Genomic DNA, 20,680 nt, shown 5'->3' on the forward strand with positions numbered 1-20,680 from the left:
TAAAAAAAAAAAAAAAAAAAAAGTGGAATCATATTAACATTGCAAAAAGTCATTTTAGCTGAAGAAAATAAAAGAATAGAAGCAACTTTAACAAGATAGTCATGCTTTTTTAATTATGAAATTCACTTGAATTTTCTATATCATTTCCCCCCCCCCCAAAAAAAAAAAACCATTTTCACAGGAATAAGATTACATTTAGCCACAGAGGGAGCTATACTAAAATCAGACCTTAAAATGCTCCTCCAATAACCCCAGGGTCCCTTTGCAGCCCACATTATAACTGGGTATTTTTATCCTAATTCTACGTGGATGAAATAGAAGAGGACTACATTTAATGAGGATGCTCAGCAGCCCCTGCTGTCGTGAGACAGAACAGAAATGAGCTCCTTGGACCTTGTCGCTCAGCGGGCTGACCTCAATCTCCCTAACATTCCCATTCAACAGAGAGTCAGGTCAAGATGGGGGCCACAGCCAGTTGCTTTCCAGCGTCAACTGTGCTTTCCATGAGCAGTATTCTGAACACTGCATCTGTCACCTGCTGGATGAACTCATTACTAAGCCTCTTCTGATTTCTTAGGCAGAGGACTATAGCCCTTCTTGGCTTGCAGCTTAGCCAAGTGTCACCAGTGATAATCAATACCAAAGCGGGTCCTGATGCTTTCTCTGATGACGTATTTTCGGCTCTGAAGTTTGCAATGCTGTCCTTTCCAGTATTAAACTCTGCCTGAGATCTAACCCACACTTGGAAAAAACTGGCACCAGTTTTAGAAATGTTAAATTCATGATACGGGCAGAATATTAAAGCCGCCTTGAGTCTTCTACATACTATCTTTTTTCTCAAAGGCTAGGCTGAAGAATGAATTAACAGTCTGGTGGAAGGACTGTTATAGACGGGTTTTTTGTTTGTTTGTTTGTTTGTTTTGTTTTTATTAGATATTTTCTTTATTTAGATTTCAAATGCTATCCCAGAATTTCCCTATACCCTCCCCCCGCCCTGCTCCCTACCCACTCACTCCCACTTCTTGGCCCTGACTTTCCCCTGTACTGGGGCATATAAAGTTTGCAAGACCAAGGGGCTTCTCTTCCCAATGATGGCCAACTAGGCCATCTTCTGCTACATATGCTAGAGACACAAGCTCTGGGGTACTGGTTAGTTCATATTGTTGTTCTACCTATAGGGTTGTAGACCCCTTAAGCTCCTTGGGTACTTTCTCTAGCTCCTCCATTGGGGGCCCTGTGTTCCATCCTATAGATGACTGTGAGCATCCACTTCTGTATTTGCCAAGCACTGGCATAGCCTCACTCAAGATAGCTATATCAGGGTCCTTTCAGCAAAACCTTTCTGGCATATGCAATAGTGTCTGGGTTTGGTGGCTGATTATGGGATGGATCCCCGGGTGGGATAGTCTCTGTATGGTCCATCCTTTCGTCTTATCTCCAAACTTTGTCTCTGTAACTCCTTCCATGGGTATTTTGTTCCCTATTTTAAGGAGGAATGAAGTATCCACACTTTGATCTTCATTTTTCTTGATTTTTTTGTGTTTTGCAAATTGTAACTTGGGTATTCTAAGTTTCTGGGCTAATATCCACTTATCAGTGAGTGCATAGCACCAATAATTGCTGCTAAACCAGACTACTGAGAAGACTGGATAAGCAAGCAAAAAAAAAGGGGGGGGGGATGTGGACATTTTTAACTTTCTTTAAAACAACAACAACAAAAACCCCACATTTACACATGTAATTTAATACCCTACAAAACTAAGTCTTAACTATAATTTATAACATCACAAACGTGTTAAAATATACAAACAAAAACAATTATTTCTTTCTTGGTATCATAAAAGCTTGGTCTATATCAAATTCCACCAGTGAGCTGTAAGCAGGTCTCCAGGGGTGAACTGTGCTATCAAATCTGTAGCTAAGAAAAATCTCAACAGCACACTTTTCTTTTCTCTTAACTAAATCAATAATCTGTTGCTAACTTATTCTGGGAAGAGCCACATGATACTTTTTTTAAAAAAGTAAAAGAACCAAAATTTTAACATTAGAGCTCTGCAGTCCCGGAGCCAAATATAACGAGTGATTAGGCTGAACATCACGAGTTGTAAGATGTCTGGGAAAATGGGAAGTATAAAATCATTTTACTGCTTTCTTACAAAACACGATTGCTAACAGTAATGTTTCTTTCCTTTCCAGCTCTGTGTTACAGGCTGATTCTCTTCAACAGGTCACCCAGTAAAAGGCAGGCATGCAAGGCGTCCTGAGCTAATAACACAGCAAAGCATCCACACACAAAACTTAAAGGTTGGTCTCTCATTGCTTAGTCCAACCAAAAATTGGGCTGTCTTTTATGTTCTTTTATATTGTGCATGTTTTTCCAGCATGCCTATCTGTGCACCACGTACATACAGTGCCCTTAAAGGCCAGAAGAGGGCATCGGATCCCCTGAATCTGGAGTTAAAGACGGTTGTTAGCCATGTGGGTGCTGGGAATTGAACCCAGATCCTCGGGAAGAGGAGTAAGTACTCTCCTCTGCTAAGCCATCTCTCCAGCCTGGGCTGAACCATCCAGTGCTAGAGGCTGTTACATAGGCAGCAAACAAGAATAGAAGAATAGTGCTTTAACTTGGAGGGTGGGGGTGGGGGTAGCACAGCCAGCCATTGCGTGTGTGTGTGTGTGTGTGTGTGTGTGTGTGTGTGTGTGTGTGTGTAAGCGTGCCTGCATTTTATTTTAGGACAAGGGTCTCTCACTTATCTTGGAACTTCTCATTTCATCTCTGCCAAATAACCAGCAAACCCCCCAGGATCTGCCTGTCTCCATCCCCCAACACTGGCGGGGAACAGCTATTTCTCATTTTGGCTTTTTGTCCCACCTATAGGTGCTGGAGAATCCAAGCTCAGCACAGCTAGCACTTTGCCCACTCAGGCATCTCCCTGGTCTCGGTCAAGGAACATTTTGTAATTTATTTTAAGTCCCTGTCTTGATGCCTTGAGAGTTTTGTTTTGTTTTGTTTTTTAATTATACACTAACTTTTGAGAACTTTATTTACAAAGGGCTTTTGGCATGATATGAACACCAACCTGGAATTCCCCGCCGGACACCCTCAGAGGATTGAATGCCAGTGACGGTGCACAGTGGAGCTGCATTACAAGTGGCCTCTTTGGTGGAAAAAACTATTAGTGCATGAGATTTAGAATTGTATAAAATTGCTCAAGAGATTTAGTTCCTTCAAAAAAATAGGAAGTTGTGGTTCAAAGCACAGAAATCAAGGGTGGAATGAGGTAATGGTGGCGGAGTGGAGGTGAGGACTGTGTGAAATGAAAAGAGGCCAAAAATAGGAAAGAGTAGGAGGAAGCGGCTGAAACAGGTAGCAGCCAGTGCTCGCCATGGAAACCATGATCAACAGATGAGCATCCGTCACAGCATGAGGCTTAAAAGAGTCCCCATCTGCGCTAGACTCAAATTTCAATTTGTGGTTTACAGCTAACAGTAGACATTAATAAATAACATTTAAGTAGGCTAAACATGCTGGAGCAGCAATACTGACGAGGGGACATATCTGTTATGAGCTAGAGGTCCCCTTTCAAAGGGAAGATCTGCAAATTAAGAGAATGACGGTGTTTTATTTATAGGTTAATCATGGAACACAGATAACACTGGTGAAGCTGAACCTGGGATTTATAGCACTTTTACACACACAGCTCCTATTCATTGATGTCCTTGAGCCCCAGGAGACATGCTCTGGTGATGAAGTAAATATTTTAGTTACTGAGTTCTTTCCCTTTAGATCAGTGAGGAGCTATGAAGCAGCGGGGCTACCACAAGTCTGCCAGCTCAAAATTCATACTCTAAGGGTTTTGCCAAGTCAGAGGGATTAGTGCACTGTCAAACACTACTAGCCAATTTATACTCACGCATAACAAATGTCACCAACTTGACCTAAACCAGGAAAAAAGTACAAAAGAGACAGTAAGATTGAAGCTCACTCTAACTCTCCTCCTTTGGTCAGCATAACAACCGTGAAGGAGGAGTCTCATGGTCTTGGTTTCAAAGGCTTTTGCAGGCGTTAAACAGTTCGCCTTCTATTATGCAATTTCTATCCATAAGAGGTGAAAGTGAGACCAAGGGTAGGCCAATGGTAGAACACTTGATCGGCATGCACATGGCCCCGGGAACAACCTGCAACACCTTTCCTACAAGACTTTGACCAGAGGCAGAAAGTCTACCTGTCCTAACACACCACACACACACACACACACACACCCGTACAGCTCCAGTTCCCATGCATCATGACTCTCCAGCACAATGACAAAGGCTCAGGCAGGCTATGCCCATTTCAAGAGTGGTGTCTACTTGAAAATATTTCATTCTACTTACAAAAATAAAACTATGCACTGATTAAAAACAGATCTGCTTTTACAGATGCCCTGACCAGTGATCAGCTGAAACACCGGCAGGAAGCCAGACACGGAGGCGCACATGTTAATTCCAGCACATAGGGAGGGCAGCTCCAAGTCTGAGGTGAGCCCCCACCCACGTAGTGAGACTGTGTTTCAAAAGATCAAACAAATAAACAGAATAACTACATAGTGAAATGCCGATCTGTTTTATTAATCTCTGTAATGCTAGCAACTAAATAAATGTAAGCTCAAGGTATGGGGAGGGGGATGAGGGGGGATGATGCGGGTAGCCGTATGGGTAACTTTGCCACCTCTGAGGATCCCAGGTTCTGGGGACCACGCGAATGCACCTCATCCACTACAGTAGAGAGACGGCAGCTTTTTTTGAACTTCTAAAACATTAAATCATTTCAAGGGCTACCTTAATATTTTTACTGTGACACTGGTTAAGTAAAAAATTTGCAAGTGTTTCCTTTATTCAGTTTAGTCAGAGGGGAAAAGGGTGGAAGCTGGGTACTTTTCCTGATTGATTCTGAGGGACATAGCTGAACTTCCCTAATTTCAGAGCAGGAATGAATAAGTAGATGCGGGCAGAAGACACACTGTAAAGATGACTAGGCTTGTCCTGTGACTCGTGCCTGCGCCCATGTCCAGGTGAGTGCATGCGGTCAAATATGGAGAACAAACTTGGTTTCGTTCCTCAAGCCACCCACCTGTACTTCCTCTGCCTGGGGAGGATGTTTTCTTAGAGGGAGACTCTTTTTTCCTTCGCTTAAGAATCCCCTGCCTAGGCCAGAACTGTGTTCTCTAAGATGGTGGCTATCAAAACTCCATATGCAGCAGCCTGTCTAGGCCGTCATACTGGGATTTCACAATCTGGCAAACTCAGAAACCATCCAAAGCAGAACTAACAGGAGGCCGCGGTCTTACGACAGTCGGCATGTTTATATTTCTTTATAAAGGGCAGAATTTCCTCTCCCGCTTATACGATTAGGGTTTGTTTTAGAGGCTGAGTTTATTTTAAACATTGAACTCACTGTGGCACAGCCTCTGTTTTCTTTCAGGATAAACTTAACAACTGACCGGGGTTCAAGTGTCGCTGTGTTCCAGACATGCGTCTGAATACCTGTGCTGTTTAAGTCCTGGAAACTGAGGAAATTCGTTATCATCCTAAGTTCAGAGATAAGTTTTGTTTGCGAGTCACCTGGGAGACACTTGGGATGCAAAGCCAGTTCCCCTCTCAAATAAAACCCGTCACCTTCCCCACAGCACTCTCCTGCCCCGGACATATTCTACAGCATCACGTCAGCACACCTGCTTTAGTTCAACTCAAAACAAAACAAACCAACAAAAAACTCAACTCAAACGGTACCCTCAGGACAAATGCTTTTCTTGCAATACAGCCATTACACAACTGGAACTCACAGAAGCAAGCACAACCTCGATTTTTAAAGGCCATCTTGAGAGCCTACTGTATACACACAGCAAACAGTGAATGCCAGAAGGATCACACTGACAGAAGAGAGATCAAATGTACGGCAAAAAAAACAAAACAAAACAAAAGGAAGCTGCATCCCTGCCTCCAAGATTATCTCTGGTCTCAGAGTTGTTCCATTTACATTAAACTGACATCTCAATGAAAAATGTATTACTGATTGCTAGATTGACTGTAGCAACAATGAATAATTAACACCGATGATTAAGGACTAATGAAAAATGTTGGAGCTAGCACACACAATGACATATATATGTGTGTGTGTGTGTGTGTATATATATATATATATGCTTGTCATCTGGGCTTTCTGGGCTAACAGCCATATTCTACTCTGTGACATAAACAGGTTACGTCAAAGCCAAATGTGTATTTAATGTTGAGGAAAAATGGGTCATCTTAATGAGCAATTCTGTGTTCCATCTTCAAAATTCTTTTTTAAGTACAGAAAACTAGAACGTTCAAACATAACGAAGTATGTCCAGGCTTACTCTTCCACCAGAAAGACTTTTATTTTTTTTTGATGTGCGATTCTGATTGATGGGTTTTGAACTAATGAGTTTCAACATGCGCACTTTTTTTTTTACAACACGTTCCCTTTCAAGTAGTTTTACAGGCAACTGATTCACGTTATTTGCCACCGCTGTGTTCTCTACGATGGCTGTGCCACTCAAGGAACCATACTGAACTCGAAGGGAATATTTTCTCTTAGAACAGCAACAGTCCTTGCAAGGGCCTGGTCATATTTTTAACATCCAATCTAAAACCTTAGAAGGTATGTGCTTCTGCTTGAAGATGCTTTTTTTTCAGGAAGTATATGTATATATGTATGTGTATATATGTGTACACATACAGATACATTTGCACACACACAGACACACACACACACAGACACACACACACACACACACATATATATATATATATATATATATATATATATATATATATATATATGATTCATGAGCATTGAACTTAGTGCTGAAAGTGCTCTAACTCAAGCCTAAAAAAATAAAACTCTCATCTTATACACATTTTCTGCATAAGACACCCCACAGCTTTCTTGCTTTTAGGAGCATAAGACACACGTTAGCACTACGCTGAAGGCCATTTGAAACAGGAAGAATATGGCCGAAATGGTGAAGCCAGGATCGTGCCTGAGAGAAGATGCACGGGATGTCTGTTTACAAAATGAGAAATGAAAGGGTGGTTGGTTGCACAGCCCTCGGAGCACCTCAGGAACATGTTGTACACGTCAGACAACTCGGGTTTCTCATTGCTTTAAACATGACCACAGGTGACAGAAAAAAAAAAAAAAACCACGAGAGTTGATTCTGAAGTTCCAAATACACCTTACTGAGAAGGTGATCTGGAACGCTGGGGAAGACATGAACGATTGATCGACTGTGTCAAGTCATCCCCGTAATGTTTTGATTAGATGGGAAAACGCCACTAAATCCACAGGCTACTGTACTAAAGGCCACCTGACAGGCCAAGGAGACACCTTAGTGGTAATGTGCTTGGTTTTCAAGTATGAAGCCCAGGCTTCAGATCCATGTACAGAGCCAGGCACAGACGGGAGAGCAGGCCAGCAGTGAAGAGCGCTGGCTGCCCTTCCAGAAGACTTGGGTTCCATTCTCAGTGACCTCACAATCATCTGTAACCCCAATCCCAGGGAATCCAACGCCCTCTTCTGGCTTCCAAAGGCACTGCTTGCACGTGGTACACAAACACACATGCAGGCAAGACACCCACACAAAGTTAATAGTTAATAGTAACAGTAACAACAACAAAACACAGGTAGGATAATGCCAAGGGGAGGAGGCTAGTGATGTAAGTGGGCCCTAGAGCTGGCTGGCCAGCCAATGTAGCCAACCAATGAGCTCCAGTTTCAGTGAGAGATTTTAATAATAATAAGAAGAAGAACAACAACAACAGAAGAGAAGCTGGAGAGACCTTGCCATCGGTACAGCTCATGACACGCCCTTCCTGAGGAAGCTGGAGGCTTTGAGTACCACAAGGTTGTCTGGCTGATGGAGGTCTGTGCTTCTTCCAGAACTACCTAAGATCAAAGTGACCCTAGTGTTTGAGCATACAAACCAGGACAAACAGACATATACGGACAGGGCATACCCAGCAGGCTTGCAACTTGAGACGTGAAGGATCTAATGCACTAATTTCAAAGAGGTCCCGATCTCCTTTATAAAAATTGCACAGTACACAGAGAACCAGAGCCAGAGAACATTCTAGTGCTGAGTAGTGGGACAGTCAAGCTGGCTGACTTTGGCTTAGCCAGAATCTGCAGCTAACAGATGGCCCTCACACCTGCAGTTGCTACACTCCAGCACCATGCTCCTGGAATTCTTCTATAGTCTACATATGCAACGCCTGTGGACATGTGGAGTGTCGGCTGTATCTCTGCAGAGATGTCTGGACAAAATCCTCTCTTCTATGGACATTCTGAAGCTGACCGGTTAGACAAAATCTGTGATCAGATTGCCCTGCCTCCAGAGGATCAGTGGCCTGGAAACATCTCTCTCCCCAGAGCCTTTTTCCCCAAAGGGACTGGGCCAGTCCAGTCCATGGTGACAGAGATGGAGGAGCCTGGAGCTCCGTCCATCTGGAAATGCTGACCTTTGAAGCACATAAGCAAACCTGCACCACTGAGCCCTGCAGCCCTGTGATCTACACAGGACCGTGATGCAGAGAGCAGAAGGTCCCATGCTGTCCCCAGCTCTGTCCACAGGAGTGGACAGAGCCCTACCGAGATCAAGAGCCCTGCCTTCCTCTGAAGCTGTGGAGACCCCTCCAACTTTTTACATCTTTAAATGACACCCCTACCCCTCCTTCTGAGGTGATACCAAAGTGATACTGAAACATCTAAAGCATAGGCCAAACCTTCAGGTAAATTCAATTTATAGATTATCATGTCTAGAAATAACTGGTAAATTTTAACATACTCTTTTAGAAGCTATTGGTTCTATTACCAAAATTTAATCCTTTACTTATAGTAATAAAAAAGAATGGCTATACAGACTAACTTCAGCTCTAAATAGCTCACTACCATCTTTTCTCTTTAATAGTAAAGAACAACTAGGCTTCTTTACCTTTATTGTTACAGAGACTGTGAAGTACTCAATTAGAGCCATCAGAGTAGCTCAAAGGGCCAAGGTACATGCCGCCAAGCTTGACAAGCCTCGGTCGATCCTGGGGATCCGTCTACTCCACATCCTGCAAGCTGCTCTCTGCCCTCCCCATGCATGTGGTAGCACACTCATGTGCACAAAAAATAAACAAAAACCATATTTTTTATTTTCTAAGCACTGAATTACTCTTATTTAATTGTTCTTTCATGTAGAAACAAAATGTAATACAGCGTTTAGTGAGCAATCAATATTATTTCTTACTACTCCAACAAAAATATTTAATCTCCCTCTAGAAATATGAAGCACTGTGTAATCTAATTACTAAACATTTTACTAATACAGACAATTTGTGTTCTTGAGCGGATTGAAAAATACGAGTTTTCTTTTTGCATTTTTTCCCAATATAATGAACTGTATCCAAATTCAAAAGCCAAAGTTTTTATTACAAAAACAAACATGTTGCCAAAAAAATTAATGGGAATGAGCAAAGAGAAGTAAAGAAAGAAAAGATAAATACTTTGGGACTGGATGCTTATAATATAAGCACCCAGACTTGAGCTGTATCCCCAGAGGCCACATAAAAAGCCAAGGTCAGAAGCAGATGGGTCTCTGTGAGTCTGAGGCCATCCTGGCCTATATAGTGAGTTCCATGACGGCCAGGGCTACATAATGAGACCTTGTCAAATAACAATAGTAATAACAGACGTTGTACATCGTGGTGCGGAGCCTAGTGCGCACCACGATGTACAACGTCCACAAGCAGGATGCTGTGAGTTCAAGACTAACCTGAACTACATAGCAAGACCTTACAGAAAGAGGGAGGGGGAGGGAGAGGGGGAGGGAAAGGAAGGAGGAGGGGAGGGGGAGGGGGAGGCAGTTTCAGCAGAGGCAACATGGTAGCCTGCACTGGTAGTCCCAGCACTAGGAGGCTGAACAGGAGACTGACTCCCTGGAACTGGCCAGCTATCCAGCCCACTCAGCGAGCCTCAGGTCCCAGTAAGAGACTGAGAAAGACAAGGTGGATGGCTCCTGAGGAGTGACAGCTGAGGTTGACGCCCAGCCTCCAAACACAGGAATATACACCCAAACTCACAAAGCTTACTCTCCCTCCCGACCTTTCCCGATGTCCTCCGCACTCTGACACGTATATAAGAAGAGGAGCGCGGGATCTCTTCTTCTGAAGTTACAATTTTTTTTTATCTTCTACCTCGACATGATATAAAATAAGTTTGTGATTTCAATCCTCTACCTACTGAATGCCTTCAATCTGTGAAACATTTGATTGAATAGAAGGTTTTTAAATAATATGTATGTACATAATTCATCTAACCAATTTTTTTGTTACTAGACATTTTTATCATAAACAAAAAAATGAGAGCTACCTTTTGGGTTAAAGGTTGGAAGAGATGGGAATTTACCGACCGTGTGAACTGATTCATGATAAATTTCAATATGCCAGGATATAGTAAACTTTTGATTTCTGTTTTCTTTTTTGTGTTGTTTTTAATTTTCTGCCTGAAACATACAAATATTTATCTCTTTATAATTAGGCTAGGACTTTAATGATTCCATATATTACAAGTCTGATTACTAACCCAACCAAAAAAATATGTAGTGTGGGACTGTGGCATTACGCTTTGAATTTTTAACTAACTGGTGACCCAGCTGCCACTTGGTTGTAATACTTCACTTAAAATACACACTTGTAAGTACATTCCTTCTTTTTTTTTTCCAATTACACAATCTTTTTTTCAATATCTAAGCCTGATTTTTATAATTTTTATTTTATAATTTATATTTTTATAATTTTTTTTTGGTTTGTTTGTTTCACACAAGGTCTCACTATATTGCCCTGGCTGGCCTGAAACTCACTCAGTAGACCAGGCAGGCCTCAAGCTTACGGAGATCCACCTGCCTCTGCCATCAGGCAAGCCTTGCCTCTGCCATCAGGCAAGCCTTGCCTCTGCCATCAGGCAAGCCTTAGAGATCCACCTGCCTCTGCCATCAGGCAGGCCTTAGAGATCCACCTGCCTCTGCCTGTAATCCTGGGATAAAAGGTGTGAGCATCCCCAGCCCTACCATCTTATGCTGTTCTATAATATCTGGTTGGCTAAGAAACTCTTCACCACTATGCAGTATGCAATTAGATATTGTCTTAAGATGTTTTAAGTCATTTTAGTAAAGTAGGTTAAAAAAGCAACCATTCATTTGGGAAAGGCATTCACATGCCACCATGTGCATGTGGAGGTCATAGGACAATGTTAGAAGGCTGGTTCTCTCCTTATACCACCACCATATCCACAGCATCTGAATAGCCCAAGTCAGGCAACATTCTAATAGATGTAGTTATACAAGGCTTATAAGTTAGCTTGACAACACCCACAGTACTCATGCATTTCTTGGGTTTATTTTCCACCTTTGCATCACTACTGAGTTTTATAGACAGCCATTCCTATATTTATATTCCTATAATTTGTAAGATACCCTTTTAATTATGGGGGAAATACACATAATAAAATTACCAACTTAACCATCAGTAACTAAGCAGTTCGGGGCCATCATGACCATCCATCCATCCATCCCACACATAACTGTTCAATCTGGAAGTAAAACCATTAAACAACTACCTACTACCATTCCCTCCCCAAGCTTGACAACCACCATTCTTCCCGTGCCTATGATTTTGACCTCACTTGCTCTTCCTTCATGACTGGGTTATCTCACTTGGTCTAATGTTCTCATCCACACAGAGGTCAGAATTTCCTTCCTGTATAAGTCTAAGTGATCCCCCAATGTATGTATTACCACATTTTATCTATTTGATAGCCATAAATACACACTTGAGTTGTTCTTTTGTGGGGGTAGTGCTGACTAGTTTTTATGTCATCTAAAAAGAGGAAACCCCAATTGAGAAAATGCCTCCATAAGATCAGGATGTAGGCATGCCTACAGGGCATTTTAGTGATTGATGGGGTAGGTCCCAGCCCACTGTGGACAGGTACACTCCTGGGCTGGTGTTCCTGAGTGCTATAAGACAGTAGGCTGAGCAAGCCATGGGGAGCAAGCCAGCAGGCAGCACCCCTCCATGGCCTCTGCATCAGCTCCTGTCCTCAGGCTCCTGCTCTGCCTGGATTCCTGCCTTGACCTCCCCTCAGTGATGGACTGTGATGTGGAACTGTAAACTGAAATAAACCCGTTCCTGCCCAAGTTGCTTTTGGTCGTGATGTTTAGTCACAACAGTAACCCTGACTAAAACAGGGGTCATCCAAATAATACTTTTGTAGGCACAGAGTTTTACTGCTTCAAAACTTTTATGCTTAGCACATCACGTGTTTATACTGTACTAAGTTCCCTTGGCTTTGTCAGCCTATGGATGGATAATCTTGAACCACAGTGAGGACCAGAATTCCACTGGCTGTTGTATTACTCTTACTCACATTGGACCCCAGTCTTTCTCATCCAAGTATCTTCCAGGAAATATCTCCCTCAGCCTCCTACTGCTCGAGGAAGCCACACATCTGTGTTAGCTTACTCGGTCCAGCCTCTGGATTCCCTCATACACACAAGAGTGTAGAGAAGCATGCTCTCAGTGACATTTGCCCCTGGCCCTCTGTTATACCTACTCCCCTTCCCACCCCACAGAAGGGAGGAGCAGAGCCAACAGGCAAGGGTGACATTTGCTTTAAGAGAACTGCCATGACTGCCCGGATGGCTGTGACAGAAATGGATGGTGACAAGGAAGTGTTTATTACTACAGACAGGCTGGATCTCCTTCAACATTCTTTTCTTCTTACTGTGGAATCTTAACATCTATGATGACATATATATATATATATATATATATATATATATATATATATATATATATATATATATGCTTCTCAGGTGAGATCCAATCTAAAGACAGGTTTACAATCAGAATCTCCGGTTTCTGGCTCATCGGAAACAGATAAGAATTCTTCGCCTATGGCTGTGAGATTTCACTATGGCCCTGCACACTTGCAACCTTCTTAAGAAAGTTGGGTGCCCTACTGGGAAAAGTGCGATTCAGCTCAAGACTCCTAACATTTGGCTGCTGGCATCTACTGGGTGCTGGGCACAAGCAGAGGGCTTTCTCTCATCTACCCACAACCTCCTACTAGGGTTTACCTGAGGAGGAACTGGGGCCTTCGGGTGCTATCCAGCTTGCCTGATAAGAACTGGAACCAGAGCTGGGTGTGATGGTGCATGCTTATAATCCCACCCGTTGGGAGACAAGAGGAAATGAGTTCAAGACCAGCATGGGCTGTACAGTGAGTTCAAGGATGGACACGGACGGACGGACGGACAGACGGACACACACACACACACACACACACACACACAGCATTAGAACCAGAACCCACTTTATTTCATGCACTTCAGGGGTTTGTATGTAGTTTTTGGATTCCAAAATAGATTTATTTGTTTCTTTGAGGAAACTTTCTTCTTCGTTTTCTAAGTAAACCATTCTTTGTATTTCACAGAAGAAGGTATAGCAAGCTTCATACAGATCATCTGGAGATTTCCCCTGTTATTAATGCATCTCTAAAATAATTGAAGCTTTGTAGTTCCCTTTAACAGACTTTCATTTTTCTTCTTCCTTTCCTAATTTGAACAAAGTTTCAATCTCGGGCTTAATTCCATCTCTAAACTGTCTCTTCTCTATGTCTTGCAGTCACTCGTGTCCAAGTAACTTCTAGCACTCACTCTGTGACTCTGGGCTGTGGGATCCCCCTCCAGTCTCCCTGTCCCCTCTTCCCTGGCCATGCCTAGACAATCTGCATACAACCCTGTTTACTACAGCTCTCTGTTTACCCCAGCCCGGCAGCTGATCAGGGTCTATACCAGGCTGACAGTGTCTGTTTGACCTTCCTGGATAAGGCCCTCAGATTTGTACGCACGATGCGTTCCTCAGCCCCTTGGCTTCCATTTCCCAAGGCAGGGATTTCCTCTCCTGATCAGCTCTCCTTGCCTTTCCCTCTCTCCAGATCTCCACCATCTTTTCCACCATGACTCTCGGTTGATAACTTAGCTTCCCATTTTATTGAGAAAGTCAAAACGATCAAAGAATATCCAGAAGCATCCTCCCTCCCCCTGCTTCATGCTGAGGCCAAGCAGATGCGCTCCTAGGAAAGGCCACCCCAACCTGTCTGCAAGACTCAGCCTTCCTTCTTGGCCACAGCTGATCTCCACACACACACTCCCAGCTGGACAGTCCTCCTTGGTTCACACAGCTTTACTTCTTTTTAAAAAGTGTTTCCAGGCTGAAGAGGTCAGGGGTCGGGGCATTACTGCTCTAAGCAGAGGAACCATGTTCAGTTCACAGCACCCAAGGTACCTGGACATGCCTTCACACACACACGCACACGCACACGCACACACACACACATTTGAAGATAGAAATTTAAAAGATTTTTTTAAAAAATGGTTTCACTTAAACAAAGCCTTCACACGATCTCCAAATCCCTCTTCAATTGTGGCTTCATTTCTCTACTGCCATCTAGAAGATTTTAAATTCTAACTTTATTTTCAAGATCACACTTACTAGCTTGGAACATCAACTGCACTCCTTCCTTGTGAACATAATAGCCTGCATCTAGGGCCTAATTATATGCTCTAGTGGTGCTAAGTTGTCAAGGGCAGTGTCTCAGCCACCTGTCTGCTCACCCCACCCGCTGACCTCTTAAGTTTTTCCTGCTACTCAGCAACACTCCCACACACGGTACTCCAGGAACCCTGGCCCCACGGGCTGCTGGGTAGTGTGAGGTGTGACATCACCGTTTTTCTTTGCATCCTCCACTCTTTCTCCTTGCTCTGTTCCTCCTTTATATAATCTCACAGAAGTAAGAAAGGGAAGGAAGGAGGAAGGGATGGAGGGAGGGAGGGATGGATGAAGGGAGAGATGGAGGTAAATGGAAGGAGCGAAGGGAAAGGGGAAATCCACATACACTGTAGTAACAAAAGAATTATTCAGGGGCTCATGGTATCAACACAATAACATATCCATTGTGAAACCGTCTAAACATGCTTTCAAACATTGTTATACAAGGGTCTCATCATTTCCCTCTGATCTTTAAACCACCAAGAACTGCCAGATTTCCCTTNCATTCTAACATACTGTTCAACCCATAACATTTCAACTCTGTGGAAATGAAAACAAAAACAAACAAACAAACAAAATAAAAAACAAAAACACAAGAAGCTACGCAGCCCAAGTTCTGCAAGAGAACCCAGTTTAAAGAAAGGGTAATTCAAAATTCCTGATACTTATTCAGTCTTCAGAAATCATTTGAAAGGGTGGGGTAGGAAGGATCAGGGGCTCAAGGCCTTTGAGAGAAACTGCCTCAAAAATGCCAAAGGAATAAAAACTACTTGCACCTTTGTGCCTATGTCACCCAGAACTAAAAGTGTCTCACTTAGATCCCCTGAGTGGCAGCTGTCACTCAGTTGAAATCTGAGTTTCTCTATGGGCCTTACAGGAGAGGGTGTCATCATGGTACCCTCTGGGTTTGTTATGATGTATGTGAAGAGAACATCTACTTCATCCCTCACCAGTGCTGTGAGAATATCCGGGAGAACACATGGTGTGCCCTATCTGAACATGCTGCCTGATCCACATAGTCTTCTTAGATCACAGTCGCCTCTCCATACTTTACCAAAACAAAGCCTGACACAGAGTGTGTAGAACATAAGAAAAAGAACAGTTCACAGAATTACACCCAGGAGAGAAATGGAGAAAGTGCGCAGAATGACACAGGCACACATTTACAAAGCACCTGCCTTGCTCTGAGTCAGATATGATTGGCCAGAGCAGTGGTTCTCAACCTTCATAATTGCGACCCTTTAATTCAGTTCCTCATGACCCGAACCATAAAATTATTTCCACGGCTACATCTTAACTGTAATTTTGCTACCGTTATGAGTCTTAATGCAAATATCTGATATGCAGGGTATCCTGTACAGGTGTTGTGACCCACAGGTTGAGAAAGAACCACTGACAACGTGGTTGACAAAGCTGAGGCGTTGAGTGCATTATAAACTCGTGATACGCGAAACATTAAAATTACAAAGCAGCAGAAACTCCACACTCACAGAAGCATTATAAGGTCCTCCTGTTTTAGTTTGGGTTTCTTTTTCTGTGATGAAACACTATGGTCAAAAGCAACTTGGGAAGGAAAGGGTTTATTTCAGCTTATACTTCCACATCACAGTCCACCCCTGAAGTCAGGGCAGAAACTCAGACAGGGCTGGAGCTGATGCACAGGCCACGGAGGATTGCTGCTGACTGGCTTGCCCACAGGTTGAGAACCACTGGGCTAGAAGTAACGACAGAAACTCTGCACCTCTGATAGGTCTATGTTGATGTGTTTCTGGTCTAGCTTTTTTCTGCCCTAGAATCTCCTCTGTACAACTATTTCAGCCCTCTCTGGGTGTGCGCAAAGACATAAAATTCAGAAGGATGTCCAACAGTCAGGTGAACGTTAGGGATGCGTATAGACTCAGCTAAGGACTCCTCGGGGTATCTTACTGTTGACTCTGCTCACCAGCTTCCCACATTCTACGCACAGCAGTCCCACTGACCTCCCCATCCTTCGGAGGGCCACACAACACAGCTGGAACACTGCCCTCTGGGAGAACACCTCCTCCTTCAGCTCTGCCCACAAGGCCCCACTAGCACAGCACTTCAAGTCACCTCCTGGAGTACTTCTCTTCACAGACGGCGTCGTGCACTTTGCATGCTTATAACCTCAGGAATTTGTTCTGCATTCGTTTCATATTGTCTGTCTGGCTTCCTGTGCTATCCCCGGCACCTACACACTACTCGAGCTGCTGTATTTTTAGAATGCGTGAACTGAGGTGCGACGAAGATTTAAAAAACGGTGATGTGTGGTACAGAAAATGTTCTCAAACGAATGTGGTGGCCATGCGGGTAATCCCAGCATTCTAGAAGCTGAAATAAAGATGGTCACTATTTCTAAGTTCCTCTGGGCTAGCCCCACCCCCACCCCACGTCTCTCTCTCTCTCTCTCTCTCTCACACACACACACACACACACACACACACACACACATACATGTATGCACTTATTTCACACTCTGGGGCTTTTTGTTTTAGGGATGGAGGTGTTGTTTGGGTTATTTGGATTATTTTTATAAGGAGACGGGATCTGTTATGTTCTTCCCACCTAACCCCTGGTCTCAAACCATCCTCCTGCCTCAGTTTCCTGAGTAGCTGAATCTACAGCACACACCACCATGTTTGGCCATTTCAGACAGACGAGAGTACTTTTCTACCTAGTACTTTCTTGACAAACATTTATTTTTATTTTTGTTTCACTTTGCTTTTCTGAGATAGGGTCGAGCTTCATAGTCCTGACTGTGGACCAGGCAGACCTTGACTTTATAAAGACCCACCTGTCTCTTCCTCTTGCGTGCTGTGTTTATAGGCATATACCACTGGGACCAACTTGATGACCTTATTTAACAGCTGGATAAAATTACCTAAATTTTCAAGTGCAAAAAAAAAAAAAAATGTGAGTCTGACACTAAAATGTAACTGCTGAATTAATTAATGATAGGGCCGGACCTCAAAGCAGGGCTTCGGCCTTCTTTCTGTTCCTTACCCTTGAGCTCCACGGACTGTGGTACAGGGGACTCTAAATGGCTGTCCCCAGAGTCCCTGGCATGAGAGCCTGTAGTGAGTGAGTTCCTGGCCTCTCCCCACCCCAGCCCCTCTCCCTCCCTCCCTTCTCTTTCATCCCACCCCTGCCATTATTAATATACTAAATCTATGATCGTATCTTTCACCGTGTTTTAGATTTCCTAACACCTTTCTGCAAGTGATTCCTTTCATTGCAAGAATATCCTGTTATTGATAACCATGAGTCAGCATTTGAGATATAGATTTCAGACTTAAATACTTCAGCTAGAATTTTTATGAATTCTTATTAAAATTAATAAAAGTCATTGCATGGTTTTGTTTTGTCTTGTTCTGTTTTTTAACCCTCAGAATCACTAATTTAGTAGAAGATGTTTCTAGGCACCTAATTTTTTAAACAGGTTTTCAAAGAAAACCTAGTTTCACTTCTGTAAGGTACGGTGGTATTTTTAAAAGGTCATGGTACAGCTTAAAAGAATCATATGAAGTAATTTTCCATTTGGCCTATTAAGATATATTTTTGGAAAAAAATATGAGTAAAATTTATTTTTAAGGAATGAAAAATGACAGGTTTTGGAGGCCAATTTTTTACCACCTGACTATTTTATCTAGAAAAAAAAAAGTGTACAGCAATCTGTCCCTGAGCAGGCTAAACATTTTAAGTTGGATTATTAATACAAACTCCCATACTACTTTAAAATTCTGCGGTAGTCTAATATTCAACGAATATATTAAGCCTTCCCCCAACCACACATGACACACAGCGGGTAGCAAAATTGACACCCATGAATCCATCTTTCAAATGAGACTACTTTCTGTTCTTTGTCAAAAGACAAGATCCCAAACTGGTAGTGAACCAAAGGCAATTCCCCTGTCTCTGTTTCCCAAGAACAGGACTTATAGGCATGAGCCAAGATGCTCAGCTTTAAAGAATCAGTAATGTTAAATTATATCATAGTAGTCTGATAGCTCAAAAGCAGGAGAGAGGGGCTGTTACCACTTCCGGACCTTTAAAATCAGTGACAGCAGTTTAAGAGTGCATAGTGCCGGCCATCATTGGGAAAAGAGGCCCCTTGGTCTTGCAAACTTTATATGCCTCAGTACAGGGGAAACACCAGGGCCAAGAAGTGGGAGTGGGTGGGTAGGGGGAGAGGGAGGGTATGGGGGACTTTTGGGATAGCATTTGAAATGTAAATGAAGAGAATACCTAATTAAAATTAATTAATTAATTATTTTTTTTTAAAAAGAGTGCATGGTGTTCCCACGGAGGAACTGAGTTCCGTTCCTAGTACCAATGTCGGCTGTTCTCTGCCTGTAACTTCAGCTCCAGGGCATTTGACACCTTCTTTTGACCCTTGAGGGCATCTGCACTCAATGCATATATCCAAACATAGCCACACACTCATATGCAGAACTGAAAATTAAAATACTTTCTAAAGCATCAATGGCTGAGCAAGATTCCTGTAAGCTAAGGACTAGGAGACTGAGGCAGGAGGATTGCTGAAAGTTTGAGTTCCAAGTTGCCTGGGCTACAGAGTAAGACTGTCTCAAAAAATAAAAATTAAAAAACCTACCTATGTAAAATGGCCAAAAAAACAAAAAACAAACAAACAAACAAACAAACAACCAGAGTATATTGAATGTTAAGTTAAAGCTGTGATCAATAATAACCATTGGCCATCTTAACCCACATGGCCAATTATAAATATTTCTCAAATGTCCAAAGAGTCACAGAGTGAAACCACATTTGTCAAGGGCAGCTGTAATGTACTAACATGCTATGGTCTTTGTCAAAGTCTATTCTTAGATATAAAACAAACTCTCTTTAATTAAAACCTTCCCTTATAAACAGTTCCTGAATGAAGGAAGTCCAACTAATCTAGTACCAGACCAAGGCCAAAGGGAGCCCCAAACTTTCCTAGTCCTCTCTCCCGGCCACCCTAAAAGCAAACACGCAACCATCAATGAAGCCAAAGAATTCTAAATTTAGACACACTGAAGCAACGCATCTTACGCTATACATAAAGGCTTAGTAAATTATTTATGCCTCTTATCTTTAATAATGGACCGTCATGTTTGACGTGTAATTAACATGGAAAGAAAGCTGTTATACTATATATTACTGTACCAGGAGTCAGAGTTTCCAGGCTATATTTAGTTCACATTAAAATGGAAGCAAAGACGCAAACCAAGCTAAAAATAAAATGTTCTACAAAGATGAGGTTTTTTTCAAATGGACTGAAATTTAGCTTCATTTGGTGCCTTATATGCTGATATTTAGCTACGCTTTAACTTTGCACTGCTTTGGGAGCCTAACCACACACCAGCTCAAGAGTCTATGGTAGAGGCCAGCCTTGGCCAACAAGAGCCACAGACCATCTCATTGGCCACATCCTGTCTGCACTTGATTTTTACACAGTCCACAAGTAAGAAAGATTTTGACATATTTAAACAGGTTGATTGAAAAACAAAAGAGTATTTTTAACCCTGAAAACTTCATGACGTTCAAATTCCAGTTCTTTAAATGAAGTTTTACAGGAGTACAGACACACTTGACAGTGGCAGAGAAACTACTGGGATGGGGTGGGTTGGTTGCTTTGTTTTGTTTCCTTGGTTTGAGAGGGAAGGGGGTTCTCTGTGTATACCTGGCTGTCCTAGAACTCACTCTGTAGACCAGACTTGCCTTGAACTCAAATATCTGCCTCCCTCTGCCTCTGGAGTGCTGGAACTAAGGTCAACACCACCCAGTTTGTTATCCTTTTTCTTTATTTCAGAATTACTGACAAAAACTATGAGCTGGTATTGATAGTTGATGGTTTCTGGGCAAGGAAAAGACATTTTAAGGGTATGGACCCTGGTAGATCTAGCATAAGTCTGGTGGATGGCACACTTAAGTAAATGGACAGCATAAACTAGGGTGGATGGAGGAGAAGGAGGAGGAGAAGGAGGAGGAGGAGGAGGGA

The 20,680-nt window shown here is 42.7% G+C and overlaps 1 protein-coding gene and 1 pseudogene across 2 annotated transcripts in view; one reads left to right on the plus strand and one right to left on the minus strand.

The window, feature by feature from the left end:
* Dgkh (diacylglycerol kinase eta) overlaps positions 1-20,680 on the minus strand; it is a 163,221-nt gene that overhangs the window by 126,865 nt on the left and 15,676 nt on the right. The gene's annotated exons all lie outside the window — the stretch shown is intronic.
* Positions 7,888-8,593, plus strand: LOC110308978 (annotated as a pseudogene).

The sequence above is a fragment of the Mus caroli genome, chromosome 14 (genome assembly GCF_900094665.2).
Source record: "Mus caroli chromosome 14, CAROLI_EIJ_v1.1, whole genome shotgun sequence".
Lineage (NCBI taxonomy): Eukaryota > Metazoa > Chordata > Mammalia > Rodentia > Muridae > Mus > Mus caroli.